This window comes from Topomyia yanbarensis, chromosome 3 (assembly GCF_030247195.1).
Source record: "Topomyia yanbarensis strain Yona2022 chromosome 3, ASM3024719v1, whole genome shotgun sequence".
NCBI classification, from domain to species: Eukaryota; Metazoa; Arthropoda; class Insecta; order Diptera; family Culicidae; genus Topomyia; species Topomyia yanbarensis.
The window spans coordinates 256,668,223-256,683,397 of NC_080672.1; the positions used below are offsets into that span (position 1 = coordinate 256,668,223).

At 37.7% G+C, this 15,175-nt stretch overlaps 1 long non-coding RNA gene across 2 annotated transcripts; it reads left to right on the plus strand.

Annotated features, from left to right (window-relative positions):
* The first annotated feature begins 1,840 nt into the window (after positions 1-1,840).
* Positions 1,841-14,921, plus strand: LOC131691850 (uncharacterized). Of its 2 annotated transcripts, XR_009305861.1 has the most exons (5): positions 1,841-2,177; positions 2,235-2,452; positions 13,094-13,238; positions 13,296-13,680; positions 13,738-14,921. It is a non-coding gene; the product is annotated as an uncharacterized LOC131691850 (long non-coding RNA). The 2 variants fall into 2 exon arrangements; XR_009305860.1 differs by having other exon boundaries at positions 13,094-13,680.
* Positions 14,922-15,175: the final 254 nt, after the last annotated feature.

Here is a 15,175-nt window from a genome sequence, read left to right on the forward strand (position 1 = left end):
GATTTTTGGAATAAACGTAGTTCAAGATAATCAAACCGGTGTTAAAGAAAACGAAAGAGTCGAACACAACCTGATCAAATGGGTCGTTATACCAAAAGGCATCGATTGAATTGAAAAATATATGCATAATATAGAAATTTTGGCGTTTTATTTTTGCAAATATACTGGGTCCATATGGAAGAGTTAATCAGCGATTTTTGTTATAACTAGTTTCTTTTTCCCTCTCGTAAGGCTTTTTCCTATCTCAATTGGCTACATGTTCAAGGTGGTAAAATCATGAAGCACTTCAGCACCAATGTCTTCCTCATTGGAGTCCAACCTATCACTGACATTCACATTCAAACTTGATTGATTCATAATACTTCTTTAGCAGCTTTCTAGTTCCCTTTTGAGCGTTCCACGGATCATAGAGTTCCGTAATTTGGATTGCTAGACGGATACTTGTATTTTCATAAACCTCATTAGAGTACAGTTCGAACGCAGACCCTATCATCCAATGCAGCGACCAAAACAGGCGTCGACTTTCCACGGACAGTCTGGCTTACTGTCAGCAATCATTGCATTACGGCACACAGTGGGACAGAATCAAAAAAAGCCGGACATTCATATTTGGGACGAAACTATTGGTTAAGACACTTTGATGTCTTCGGAAAGATTTCTTTATTTTTTAATTAGTTTAATATAATGTTGGGAAATTTTGATTTAAGGGGATATATACGCAGTTTAATATAACATTATATTCAACTACTCCAGAAGGATTCGAAGCGATTTTCTTTGGAATGAGGGGTTTTGAGAGGTCTCGTGCTCGATTGGAGTGACACTTACTGATAAATAATAAGAATAAGATAGAGATGGCGAGTCTTTATCCAGAGGGATTCAGCATCTTTAATGACCACCCGAATAGAAATGTACAGTAACAAAACTATGAATTTCGCTGTGACAGTACAGTAATTTTAAAATAATTTACAGTGAATTCTAGTGTTATGCTACAATACAAAAACAATAAACTTTGATGTTACTACAGTAAATTTCAATGTAAAATCGACTTTTACAGTATAAAAGGGGGGTGGTTATGTATCTTAACATTAAAAAAATCGATTTTTTTCCATACATTTTTCTCACGTAAACAGTAAAATTTAATGTGAATTTACTGTATCGGTTTTTTGTTGAACAATAAAATTGATTGTTACTTGAAATTTGATTGTAAATCTATTGCGAGAACTCTGCGGCAAACAATTGTGAAACAATAAAACAATATAATATTTATTGTTTTATGATTGTTTGTAGGGTAAATACCATTGTAAAATTCTACTCGGGCATAATCACAATAGGTTTGTTCCAGTACACGGAAGTCACTCCGGAGTAAACAGGAGCAAAAAAACTTTGCTCCTTTTTACTCCGGTTTTCCACCAGAAGAAGAAAAAAGAGAAGAAGAGAGTACAGGAACGATTTTCTCCGGAGTACTTCCAGTTTCTCCTGGTACTGGAACAGACCTAATACCTTTCCCATATACATCCAAAGACAACATGTTATGTGACGTCATGCTCGATTGGCTCCGGTATTTGACATGTTCAATGGGTGTCTCCGCCTAACCCCAGTAAAGTTCAGCCGGAAATGAACTGGAATTCTGGCTGGTTCCAGTTCGTACACGGGCTCCAGTGACACAACCGATTCTAGTTAGAATCGGTTGTTGCACTGGAGCCGGAATACGAACTGGAACCAGCCAGAATTCCAGTTCATTTCCGGCTGAACTTTACTGGGACTATGAATATAGTAACTATAGTGACGCGGACCTTTCACCGTTTTCACTCAAGACGGGTTCTTTCTCTTTCAACAAAATAAGTATTTCTTGAGCGTTTTTTCAAAACGTCATATCTGCAATGAGTTACTCTCTGTTTATACTTTCTCTTTCGATTTTTACGGCGTCACTATAACACTTCTCACTTATTTTACAGTACAGATCGAAAGACGGTGGTTTTAACTAGCATATTATGCAAAAAGCTGAGGGATAAATGTTAAAGTGACCGAATTATTAACAGAAGAGAAAGTAAACAAAGAGAGTAACTCATTGCAGATATGACGTTTTGAAAAAACGCTCAAGATTTCCTCGTCAATGATTGATTCTCAAAGTCTGCTGGATTATTTTGGATAACGATTCACCAAGTATAAACTTACCAGTGAGTATTGAATTTTCGTTTATTATCAGCTTGCACACAGATGATAATTTCTTGCAGCTCAAACGAAGCAGGAATGTATGGCTTCGTCTAGCTTATTCGGTAACATGATGTCGCTGGCTGGTTCGTAACAGGCAATGTAGATTGGTTTCAAGTATAATCCGAATAATTATGATCTGAAGACCCTTCCGTTATTGTCTTTTCTTGGAGGCGGGTATCAAGAATGGCTGGATGGGCGCCATAGAAAAATAATGAGGATGACATGTACTTTTCCCTCTGTAAGTGATTTTGCTATTTAAATATTGTAAATTTATCAAATAACCTTACTAATAGTGATGTTGCGCTCCAGAAATTAATGTTGCAAAGCTAGTGTTATGCGACTTATCTTGCTTTTGTTGAATTGAAATAATCTTATGCCGGGCCATGTGCAAGAGGCATTAGCACAACCTCCTAAGCAGTCTAATGTCGTTTTTCATTGAAAAACGCCGGGGCAGTGTATTGCACTGGTTTTGCACTTTCTAGCAGAAGTGGGAACACGTCTAGTGGCCTGCTCTTCTGCTTGAAAATGCAACACCAGTGCAATCCACCGCCCCGAGGTTTTTCAATCAAAACCCCCATAAGGATTTCCCGAACGAGATAGTCGCAAAACAGAAATGCGTATCTCGGACTAGGAGCCACGTTAGCTTAACTATTTAGAGTAAAATTAGTAAGTTTGCAAAGATCCAAGGCAATTTTAACTTTTTGTCTCTTGCAAATCTAAACACTAAAATAGCAAAATTTAAGGGCACGTTATCATATTATAAAACTTGGCAGTTTGATAATATGATAACGGTTCTCATATTGTCAGCTTGTGAAAAATAGAGTAGACGAGCCCTTATTCATCTCATTAGTCAGGATGTCACACTATTTCGTTGATAACTCGACTTAGAGCGAAAGGATTGCGCTCAAATAGGTATCATAATATTTGCTTCGTTTCTAAGAAGCAGTACAGCAGTGCCTGGAAAATGTAAAATTCTCACGCTTGAGCGAAGCGAAAAGTTGACTACAACGTACCCTTATTCATTTCACCATTTGAGCTAATGCGTTGAATAGAGATAGCAGATACTGCTCTAACTAATGTGTTCAAATGGGTGGGATGGATAGAGGTGCTAAGATGAACTAGGGAGCAGTAACCCTAATCAAGGTACAGGACGAAACGATTCCTACTAAAGAAGCGCCTTGTTCAACGTACACGTCGTGTTGATTGACTGTTCAGTAGGGTTTTTAATGGAAAGATGAGAATGTTATTCCCACACCGTGAATAATTTCGACATGAGAAATCTATCTGAACACATATTGGCGATTTCGGCGCATGTGTAGCTCGCACGTAAACACTTCACATCACATTCGGGATATATCACGGCTCACATACTTGGGGTTTCCGATGTCATGTTCCGTCTCTCGTCTCGTCGTCTGGGTCTCATACCGCACAGAATACACTCTGTTGTCGAATTCTTCCGCAATTGGATCATAAAATATGTGTGCAGACGAGGCGACGGCGCACACGGCACAAAAAATTATGGCTTCCCACGAACTTTTGATGTTGCCTAGTGCGACTAGATAGAACAAAATCTGTAGTGTTGCGGCTAGCTTTGCAAGGAAACACCGCTTTGACAGCCCTGTTATATAGCGACTTTAAAGGTGTAAAAATTTTATTGTCGAATTCACAAATGTGGGTTGAAGATATTTTAATTATATATGCACTAATATTTCATTGATCTTTCGGCTTTTTTCGCTAATCCGCTAACATTTAAATGACGTAGAAACTATAGTACTAGAGAGACTCAAACGGGTCCGAACTGGTTTTTTTGTTTCGTTTTGATCCCTTGGATCCGATTGAAGACTGGTTCGTTAGCCTCCAGGAATGGTGGTTCTTCCCTTATCGCATTTTGGTATTCGTTTTGTTGTTTCTGAACCTTGGCTAGTTTAAGCGTCGTTTCGTCGTATAATGTGTCCCGTAATTCTATTAGAGCATTGATGTTTAAAGGTCTTTCTTGTCCGTTTTTGATACCATAGAACACTTCGCGGGGTTTAAGATTTGTCGCCGTGTGTATGCTATTGTTATATAGCGTACATGATACTAAGAATATTTCTTTGTTAGGAACGGCTTCGAATGTGTGTTGGGTTGATCTAAATATTTCGCTTAGGGTCGAATGGAACCTCTCGACGATCGCAAATTTTCGTTTTCATTTTGGGAAAGAAGAAGCTTCTTGCGATTTCTGTTTTGTTCTCTTGAATTCCTCTGCGGGATACTTCATGAGTTTCTTCTATAATGTGATCTTGGTCTTCGACAGTTTTCAAATCAAATAAGATTGTTTGGGCGATTCTTACTTTGAAGGTTTTTCATCTGCTGAAGTAGTTTTTATAGAGTAGTCTATAGAGTTGAGATAAGTCGCTTGGGACAATAAATACAATTTACCTGGCCAGGGTTCATAGGTTCGCGGAAAATGCGGATTACGGCTGAGACTCCAAATATTGGTTTCGTTACTGTTCTCCTGTACATTCTAGGAAAAACTTCTAATTCTTCGGAGTCACGTTGTCCTACTTTTAGTATTATCTGGTTATGGAAGACGTTCAACGGTAGCTGTGCACGGGATAAACTCCGAATCATCAGTGTCCGCTGAGCCGTCTATCTTCATTCGTGGTAATTTTTTGTTGAATTTTTGACAACACTTCAGCGACGACATTCTGTTTGCCGGGGCGATATTTTATGTCGAAGTCGTATTCAGTCAGTTGAAGATGCCATTTGGCGAGCTTTGAATTAGATGTTTTCAGATTCAAAGCATACGTTAAAGGTTGGTGGTCTGTATATAGAGTAAACTTCCTTCCAAATAAGTATGGTTTGAAGTATTGAGTTGCCCAAATAATCGCCAACAATTCCTTTTCTATCGCGGAGTATCCTTTTGGTTTTGTCAGAGTCCTAGATGCGAAAGCAACAGGCTTGTCCCTCCCAATGGGGCCTTGGAAGTGCACTGCTTCTAGATCAAAGTTACTTGCATCGGTGGTTAGTACGAATGGCTTCTCAAAACCTGGATATTTCAGGATGTCGTTATAGGTTTTTGTGCTCGCCTCAAATATTTTTAGGAATAATGGTGTGTTCTACTCAGGCTTGCGAAATGTACCGGAGAACGACACGAATGAGCAGACAATCATACAACGCAACTGGCGGCAGCTGCCGACTGCCCAGTACTGCAACAGCAGCGACTGGAAATGTCATGGATCTCATAACATTTCCATTCGGGAATGTTATGTTCGTTCTGTTCTGTAAGCTGTCTTTTTCTCCCGAGTCCGAGATAGACCCGTTGTGGTAAACAGCTACTCTTTTCCCATGCTGTCACCAATGAGCCCGACAGTTTAGTTTACGCTATGCTTTGGGATTAGTTTTGCCTATCGGCGCTCACCAAATAATAACACACACATGCTACATCATCGCTTCGCTGTGCTGCGGAAATTTTCGTTTCTTTTATTTTCGCTTTCTGTCTCTGGAGCTCATGTAAGCAAAACAGTACTTTAGTAACCTGTTCACTTGGCTTATCAGTGTTACTTTGGATGTTGCTAAGACCAGATTACCGAATGTTTATGGGTGTTCAATCATGTGATTACTGATATATTAAAAGGGGGAGGGAGAGAAAATTTGATTTTAAAACTTTACGATTTATTTGCAAGTGCACCTACCAAGAACCGCTTTATTGTATCTAATAGTGAGATGGGATCTTTCAATTATCTTCGAATGGATTAAAATGCCGAAAGTAACGTTAAATTTCACCACGAATTTTTCCGAAAATGTTCAATCAGTAAAATTTTCAAAATAACTTTTGAACATCAGCAAGGACTGTTACATCACACGGTAGTTAGTTTCGACTTGTAACTTGCACGACATTATATAAATAAACTAACCCAGTGGTGAAAGAGTTCGGAACTATGTTACATATCTTTTTTATATTGATTGAATTGAAAAAAAATCAATTTGAAAGTACACCGAGAATATTTTTTAAAAATTTCATGGAGGTCCGACAAAAGATTTTCGCATTTCGCTTACCATGAGCAGCGATTACTTGAAACATTAAACTGGATTTTCTCGAAATGTTTTTTCTCCTAAATATTTTTTACATGATTACGATTGCCATAAAATTAGGTAACCGATCTTCATTTTTCCACAATTGTTCGTAATTAGTTATTCTCGTACTTTAGCGAATCTTTACACAGGTTTTTGAAGAAATTTTATTCTAGCCTAAGCGTCTGTTATCTGTGGCTCTACCAATTACCAATAAGTTTTATAAACCTTCCTTTGTTTTTTTACTACGAAAAATGTACTATCAAAAAACTATACCTTAGATATAATAAAATCATTGCTTTATCAATCTTTATCACCTTTGGAATTCAAATTTTTCTCACTTTTTCATCGTAAAAAAGGTTACATCCTTATTGGATTACTAAAAACATCTTGCGTTTAAAATGAACACTCCGTGATCTCTCATGATTTTATCATGTTTTGAATAATAAAAAAAATAATATTCTAGTACTGAAATGAATTTCAGTCTTCTCCAGATATCGATATGCATGAAATTGGGAGATTTTATCTATTAGAAACACGTTTTTCACTGCTGGTCTCAACGCAATAATATTTTTGTATCTCTAAAGATGGGATCAACGTCTTTTGTCAATGATTTTTTATCTTTGTGGTAATGGTACCCAAATTTCCAAGAGAAGATACCAGTATTCAAATATCTGCAATTTCTCAGATAGTCAAGCAGCACTAAATGCCCTAAGGGCTCCTACATGTCGCTCAAAACTAATATGGGAGTCCATCCTTGCACTCCGACAACTGGCGGAGAAAAATCATGTCAATCTATACTGGGTTCCAGGAAATTGTGGAGTTGCAGGGAATGAAAAAGCCGAGGAGTTAGTAAGAAGAGGGTCTTCCACTAATTTTATCGGACCAGAACAATTCTGTGGATTCTCATCGAGTGCCCTCAAAATGGAGCTGAAGAAGTGGAAGATCACAGCTATAAACAACAATTGGGGTACCGTAACTGGACTGCTACAATTAAAGAAATTGATTTCACCTAACGATAAAAAAGCCTGGAGTTAATTATGATTAAGGGGTAAGGGTTTCAGCGTGAAAAAACACTTTTTGCGATTTTTTTAGAACTTTGCGTGAAGCGAATTGATCAAAACTTTTGTACATTATAATGTATCATTTCAATAGCAATAACAAGCGCCATAAAAAATCATACATAGGCATTTGTTGTGGAGCGTGTTTGTGTGCTATTGAATGGGGATTGTCTGCGCGCCAGATGACGCTTCGGAACAAATTGTGTTTTCCTCCTATTTCGTTGAAAGTTGCAGCAACGCGCGATGGGTATTAGCTAGTTTTAAATAAAAATTTCTATTTTTGACGAAAAATTCCGCCTTTTTATGATTAAACACCCCCTTAATCAAAAAATAGCTTAAAAACTCAACGTAGGGTTTAGGTATTTTTTACCTAGAATGTGTTTGAAAGAAATCGCTTAAGTAGTTTTTGAATGGAAAGTAAAAACGCAAATCATGTTTTTTCCAGAGACGTTCTACAAAAAGCTTCATCACCGCGTCGTTTGTCGATATTACAAAAGTTTTGATCAATTCGCTTCACGAAAAGTTCTAAAAAACTTTTGCAAAAAGTGTTTTTTCTTCATGCTGAACCCCTTACCCCAACATACAATGGCAATGTTTGTGGAAATTGAATAGAAATAACATAGCACGTAACATAATGCTAGCCAATCTAGTCAACTTACACGAAACAATTTTCGTATCAATTAACGATCAGGAATTCATATAGATTGGTATTCATCCCTTTACTTATTTCATAAGAAAGATATAAGTAACAAAAGTGGCTTGTTAATTATCGAATAGATGTGTTTAAGCGAAATGGTAACTTGAACGCGCACCCCATTTGAGATAATAAGTGAAACAAAGATGATAAGCAACGGTTTCAAATGGGTAAAGTTTAGATGAGAATATACTGAGAATGAGTTCACCACTCCATGTGTATAACTGATTTAACTCTCATCTCAATATAAGAAACAGAGCAATCATACGATAGAAAAATAAATAGAAACCCTTAACTGTAATTTATACAAAATAGTGCGAAAAGATTACAGCAACATTGCTCAGCTGTGAACAAAGTAGATGAAAATTTAAATCATTCCTCAAATTCACACGACTTGGAGACGATTCATAAATTACAAAAGGCAAAAATTGCCCAAAATTGACGCCCCCTCTCTCCCCCCGGAAGCATGTTCCAGTTCTGGGATACTATTTGTGAATTTCAATGGAATGCTGGCAATATGGGTATCAAAATTCATGGAATTGCTTCTGTATGCTGTATCCCGTGGATTTGGAACCATTTGGTGATTTGACCCTGGAACGGACATTCCGGAGCAGGTTCCCGTGGAGCAGTGTGTGGCGATTCTGAGGTCAAATTGCTATATGGTCCTCTAACAATAAATAACAGACTTCCGAGACAATTTGAAGAGTTTTGATACTCCTATTGCTAGGACATTATCAAAATTTACAAATCATACTCTAGCACTAGAACATTACTCCGGAAAATCCGGATTACCAAGAACCAGGTTCATTCATCCGGTTAAATTTTACTGAATAAAAAAGTGGACGAGTTCCTCAATCCAAAACATCTAAAAGTGTCCAAATCGGTTAAAGAAAGCCATAGTTATGAGCATTTCAATTTGTGGGTACCCGGGTACCCTCGTCGGCCTGTTGAAGGAGTTTTTTGTTGGACACATATCGGTTAAGAAAATAATCTTAGATTGTTTTCAATCTTCTTAAACAATCAAATTGTGCATCGCCAACAAAAAATAAATAATAGCTGACCATTCTCCCACTCTATTTTGGCACACTTCCTCTTTCTATATTGCCCAATACATTCCCTCCCAGCTGTCGGGAGAAAAATGTTATGACATCACGGTTATGGATAGCAAAACAGTTCAGATATGCTGCTGTCACAACATATCGAACTCGTAACATTCCCGAAGCACCTAACTTTACCCTCTGAGCACATTACTGTACATCGCCACTCAGAAACAACCAAACCTTCGGCTTCTGTACATGAGTGCTACGAAATGACTGTACCCTAATTCGCTTGCGTGTGTCATACCTCTCACGGTAACACACAGCACTCATTCAGACACTGAACGGCTATAGCAGCGCTCGGCAGCTGGGCTCGCCGCTGGCTGTGACTGTGTTGTCTTAGGTGCCAGCCAAAATAAATGTTAGCAGTTCGCAAGCCTGGTTCTACTGATTCACTTTCACGCAACTGCGAGGTTAGGGGCCGTTCATAAACCACGTAGACTCATAGGGGGACGGGGGGTCTGGCAAAAGTCTACGTTTGTCTACGAGGGGGGAGGGGGGGTCTTTTAAAAAGTCTACGTAGACTTTTATTTTTTGTTATTCTCGTATTACTAATTATAAATGAGATTTAAAGAGAGTTGTATTCAAAGTATCGGTCTATTCAGTTAGGATTAAGTGGATAAATTTTTTTATTTTTTATTTATTGACACCGGTGGTAAAAAGCAGTAGTGTAATTAAAATTCTACAACAAAGAGTTTACTCGAGTTAATCAGTTTCTCTTGCAATCATTTACACTGATTTCAAAATAATTAAACACCCGTTACATTTTACGTCTTGACCCTACGCAACTCCGTGCAGACCGGTTCTATTATATTTATCTTCGAAAATATGCGGAGTTTGATACTTTACGATAACATTCTCAGGTGATATGGGTATTTATTACATATGAAAAATAAATATATTTTTAGGAAGATTTAAATAGCTTCGTTCCCTTAATCACATAAGGCAATTTATATTGTCTTATTATCTTAGAAATATTGAAATTTGTTCACGAAAATTGAAATTTGTGTGCATGTTTAGTTTATTATTTTAGTCTAGATGATAGTACACACATACAGTTTTATTTTGTAATTGTTTCTCATAATTTAACAATTTTGAATGCACTAATAAGGCTCAAAAAGTGTTTATCAATTCTGCATTGTTGGTGTAGGTAGCACTTCGGTCAAAATTTGAACTAGTTATAGCAATATATCTTTATACATATACTTGAGTTACTAATCTCGAAAAGAAGTATTCCGCTACACAAACGTTGGAAAGCACCTTGAATTGGTATTAATTAAGCTTTCTTCAATATTTAAAAAGCTTCAAATAAATTTGAACACTAATTTTTAATTGAACATTATAATGTGCTTCTTGCTAGTTTCACATTTCCCGCGAATAAAAAAAAATTAAAAGTCTACGTAGACTTTTGGCGTGGGGGGCGGGGGGGGGGGTTGGTAAAAGTCTACTAAGGTCTACTAGTGCGGAGGGGGGGGGGGGTTAAAAATTCTCAAATTTCGGTCTACGTGGTTTATGAACGGTCCCTTAGTGGTTTTGTGATTTTGGCGAAATCGCGTACGAATCGCCTGTAATACTTTAGTATTCCTAGAAAGCTTTTTAATTCATTCTGGTTTCTAGGAATTTTGAAAACAATTTTTAGATTTTTTTTGCTATTAGCAGTCAAAGTTGACATTGGAGGTAGCCCCAGTACTAGCTGGCGTCCAAAAGGGGCTAAGGCCGCTTACAGAGTGGCGGCGAGAAGCTGAGCCAGGGCTGGTACTGACATTATGATGCGAGATGCGTGAAACCTGCTAACAGCGTATCAAATGGAGCATGTCAGAGTAAATGCAGGCAGTCGGCGCAGATCCGCTCGGCTTTCACTCTGACAACATTCCTTTAGTTTGCAGCAAGCAAGTTTCTCGCATCCTACTGTCAGTACCAGCCTCCGCTCAGTTTCTCGCTGCCACTCTGTAAGCACCCTAACCCCACATTGAGTCTTATGTAAATTCAAGTTTTCTCGTTCGTTTTCCGAGGTTTTAAGAAAAGGTAGTCTATCGATTCGGAATCAGTAAATTTTATGTTGTAGCTCACATATCGGTGCACTCGATATGATTCAGCTAGATTGCATTGTACGTTGACGTTTCGGCCCAAACTGTCGTTCCTGAAGATTGGGGCCGCTCATATACTTGCTATGTACGGATATTTTCTATCTAATATATTTCTTGCACAAATGTATATTATTAAGCATATTTTCTCGAAAATTCCAGTGAAAGTCTCTCCATTGAAAGTTCACCGAGCAATAAAGGATTAAGAGAAAAATGGTACGTTGTGGTCGGAAAGTTAAAAAACGTGGAATCAATTATTATCTTTCGCTATCATACTACATACGAAGATATTCGTATAGTGCGTGTTCGACGCAAAATGCCGTTTTTGGAACGTTCTTAGTTTGTACTTCGATCTGTTACAAATCGGATGCGAGGTCTACTGTCGTGAAATCTGCCAAGTTTGTCTAGTATTTCAGTAATATTAGGCAACGGGTATTTGTCTGCTGGGGTCTTTTCGTTAAGTTTCATGTAGTCTACTATTAAGCGCCATTTCTACTCTTCCGAAGCATCAGGCTTCTTTGAAACAATCCAAGTTGGCGAGCACCATGGTAGCGTGCTCGGACAGATGATTCCTTGCGCAAGCATTTTCGAGATTAGCTTTTGCACCGCTTGCTTGTGGCAGCTATCCGATAGCTTTTGGCGTGGACTGGGATTTCGTCATTTGTCTCTATGCTTGATCGCATTTGTAAACGTGAGATCATTATCGTCGAGATAGAAGACGTTTTGGTGCTTTGTTACGATTGAAAGAAGTTTATTTTTCTTCATAATTTAGATGAACGAGTCTGAGTTGGTCGCGTAGTTTTGGATTGGGAGGTAACTCGTCTTTAGAAGGTGCGTTAGTTTTAAATATTTCAAAATTATTTATTTCCGCAAACACCACGCGTTTGGGACTAGTCCGTACTTCTATGTTACTGCGATTTTGTAACAGTACAAATGACTTGTTCGCATTTGCCTTGTATCAACCCGGTAATACGACGATATCATCTGTCAGTGGGAGTGGGTCTTTTACGAAGTAATCTCCATCTTCTGCCGGTGTGGGTAGTTCTATTACGATTTCCTCGTTTGCGTTTAGCTTGATGGTTTGCGGTGCACAGTGTTGCAACACGACGTTTTCACGATCAAAATTCAATAACTCCTGAACCATTGGTTTTGGAGAATGGATTTTTTCGAAGAAGTTTCCAGATATAAATAGATAGAAGTGAGATAGAAAATTTATTTCCCCAAATAATTTAGCTAGAAGCTCGCTGTCTTCAGCAAAGTTCTAGAAAATATTATCGTGAAAAACTTTACTGAAGATACTAAAGCTCTATATATAGTAACAGTAGCGAGATATGTAGGTTTGCTTTGGATAAATCCCTTAAAAACGGTTTTTCGAATATAACTTTTTACGATTACTTTTTATTATTAAAAGTATCTTCTACAAAGTTGTTAAAAGCGATAAAATACACATTTTTTTTTATTACAACGATGAATCTGTAGCTCTCGAAACAACAAAGTTATTGTAAATTTTAGAATATTTTTAGGTCAATTTACACCTTAAGCAACTTCTTTAATCGCAAAAATTCGTAGAAAGAACTCTTTTCTTTCGATTAAATATAAAAACCTTCGCCTGACGGAGACTGCTGGGTAGGTTACGTATAAAACCAATACTCCTGAAAGCATGGTGGATCGACTGAATTAAATAATTCTACACGATCATCCATAGATTTATATACCTACGTAACAGAATATCCAACGACACGACCTGAAACTTCATGAAATCTTTTGAATGAAAAGTGTCCGGGTCATTTACCGCCAGTTACCAATTCATTGAGTCGCCCCTCGATGCGACCAAAAAATAATTTCTTCAGCAACACTTCCTTGTTGGTTTAATTTTCTGTTGCTGTATAGCAACCATATTATGTTTACAACATTAACTCCGTAAAACTGGAAAAAAATTATTTCTTGGGGACACAAATCCTCTGAACGAGCTACCACCCGATGAATCAGCGAGAATGCCCCGAATATAATTACGGACTCACACATGAGGCAAACGGTAAGTTCTGAATTTTGGCTATGTTTGGTTTTTGGTTTAATTTGGGTGCATTTTCAGGTTTACTTCGACGGTTTAGATAAACGCGATAAAAATTATTTCGCCAAGCTGGTGCTTACAGGGATACTAAATCAATGCAGGAAGCCGAAGACGATCTGCGATCACCTATTGATTTTGCCTTGTGGAAAATCAGCACTATCTAGACATTCACAGTGATTCGCATCATGACACGAGTTGGTGCAGACAACGTTTGTATCATCTGCACTGACACGTTTTTAGCTACCGGTGAACTACCTCAACAGCTGCCGAGGTCAAAGAGTACTGATAGCAAAAATATCCGAACGTTGAAGCAGCTTGAAAAAGGAGCAGTTTCCGAAACGGTGCCTGTACACTATCTGTGGTGAAGCAATGCACTGCTACGAACTGACTGGTCTTGTGAACAAAGGTAAGCATCTAATACATCTCAATGACAACATATCGTCATTTTTTCGCCACATTACAGGATAATCTGAAGCAGCTTGGTACTCGGTTGCAGTACATTCAGAATTTCAACATAGCCGTTTATATGTTTCAGAACTAGCGAATCCCGAGTATCTACTGGTATGTCGCGCATACTGAAGCATAACGTTCTATATGAGCGTCAAGATCCGTAAGAGCGTGAAGAACTTTATTTGGGGAGTTTTCCGTATCATTAAGAAATCAGGAAAAATAGAATATTGATAAGGAATAGTTTATTTTCTCTTAAGTAACCAGTACCGTGATGTGATAAGCTTTATTAAACCTGAATTGAACCTTTAGTAATAGCTAAATTAATTAAATAATTAATTATAATAATTAATAGGTAAGTGGATAGATAAACCGCAGTTGTTGTTATAAGAATCTAACCAAAATATTTGATTATTTTGAACAATTTAATCGCTGATCCCTTCTATAACCATACCAAAAATACAAATTCATTGATGCTGAAATGACGATCAAAAGTTCATCGAATCAAGCTGCGTAATTAATGAAGCCCCTTTCATCAATCTTCGTTCATACTCCTTGTCAATATCACCGTCAACCAGGAGCATCAGACGAAAGAAAATTGAGCGGACAACGTCAATGCAGCTGTGTATAAAGGCCATCAAATGTAGTAATCACAACATGAAGGGTGATTTCAGGTCGGGCTCTGAAAACGACTACGATTTCTTTTAATTTTTACTAGGTTAGTGAAAATGTTATCCTAACTGATACTAATGGAATCACAGCTCTTGGGGCTGACCTTCAAAAGATTGAATTTGGAATAGCCAATAGAATTGAGTAGTTTATGTCGTTTCTGCTTACGTTATATGATAGGGTGCGCTTTTCCATATTTTAAACATCTTGCGGCAACATACACGAAACTAGAGCTTCTTTATGACGACACATAGATGTCCGTACCATAAAATATCCTCATCCCAGTAAATTACATTCGGAATGAGATTTGGAATATGGGCTGATTTATGATGGAATTCCAACCGAAGGCAACAACCCACCCTGAATGAATCGGTTTTCGAATCGGTTGTTACATTTGCGCTTAAATTCTAAAAGAAAACATTCCGATTGCGATGAGCAGGGAATCTGCTGTCAAAACGAGTGAAACAGAGAGTTGTGAGAGAAAGAGTTTCAACTTTTCTTGGTGGAAACCAATGAGTAAAATGTATGGGCGCAAACAGTTTTTTTTAGATTTTATATGAAAATTTTCAAGTAAGTATCTAAATAAACTTCTAAAAACTGTTCCCATATTTTTTCTGCATCAAATGTGTATTCATTTTACAACCACAATATTATAGTTTCTCCAAAATCCCAAGTTTTAATATCTTTCCCATACATTTAAATTCACCATAGCCACCACTGAAGCAGTGCCATCTCTTAAATATTTCCATGAAAGTATTACCTAATTGCGTTGATCATCGCTGCCT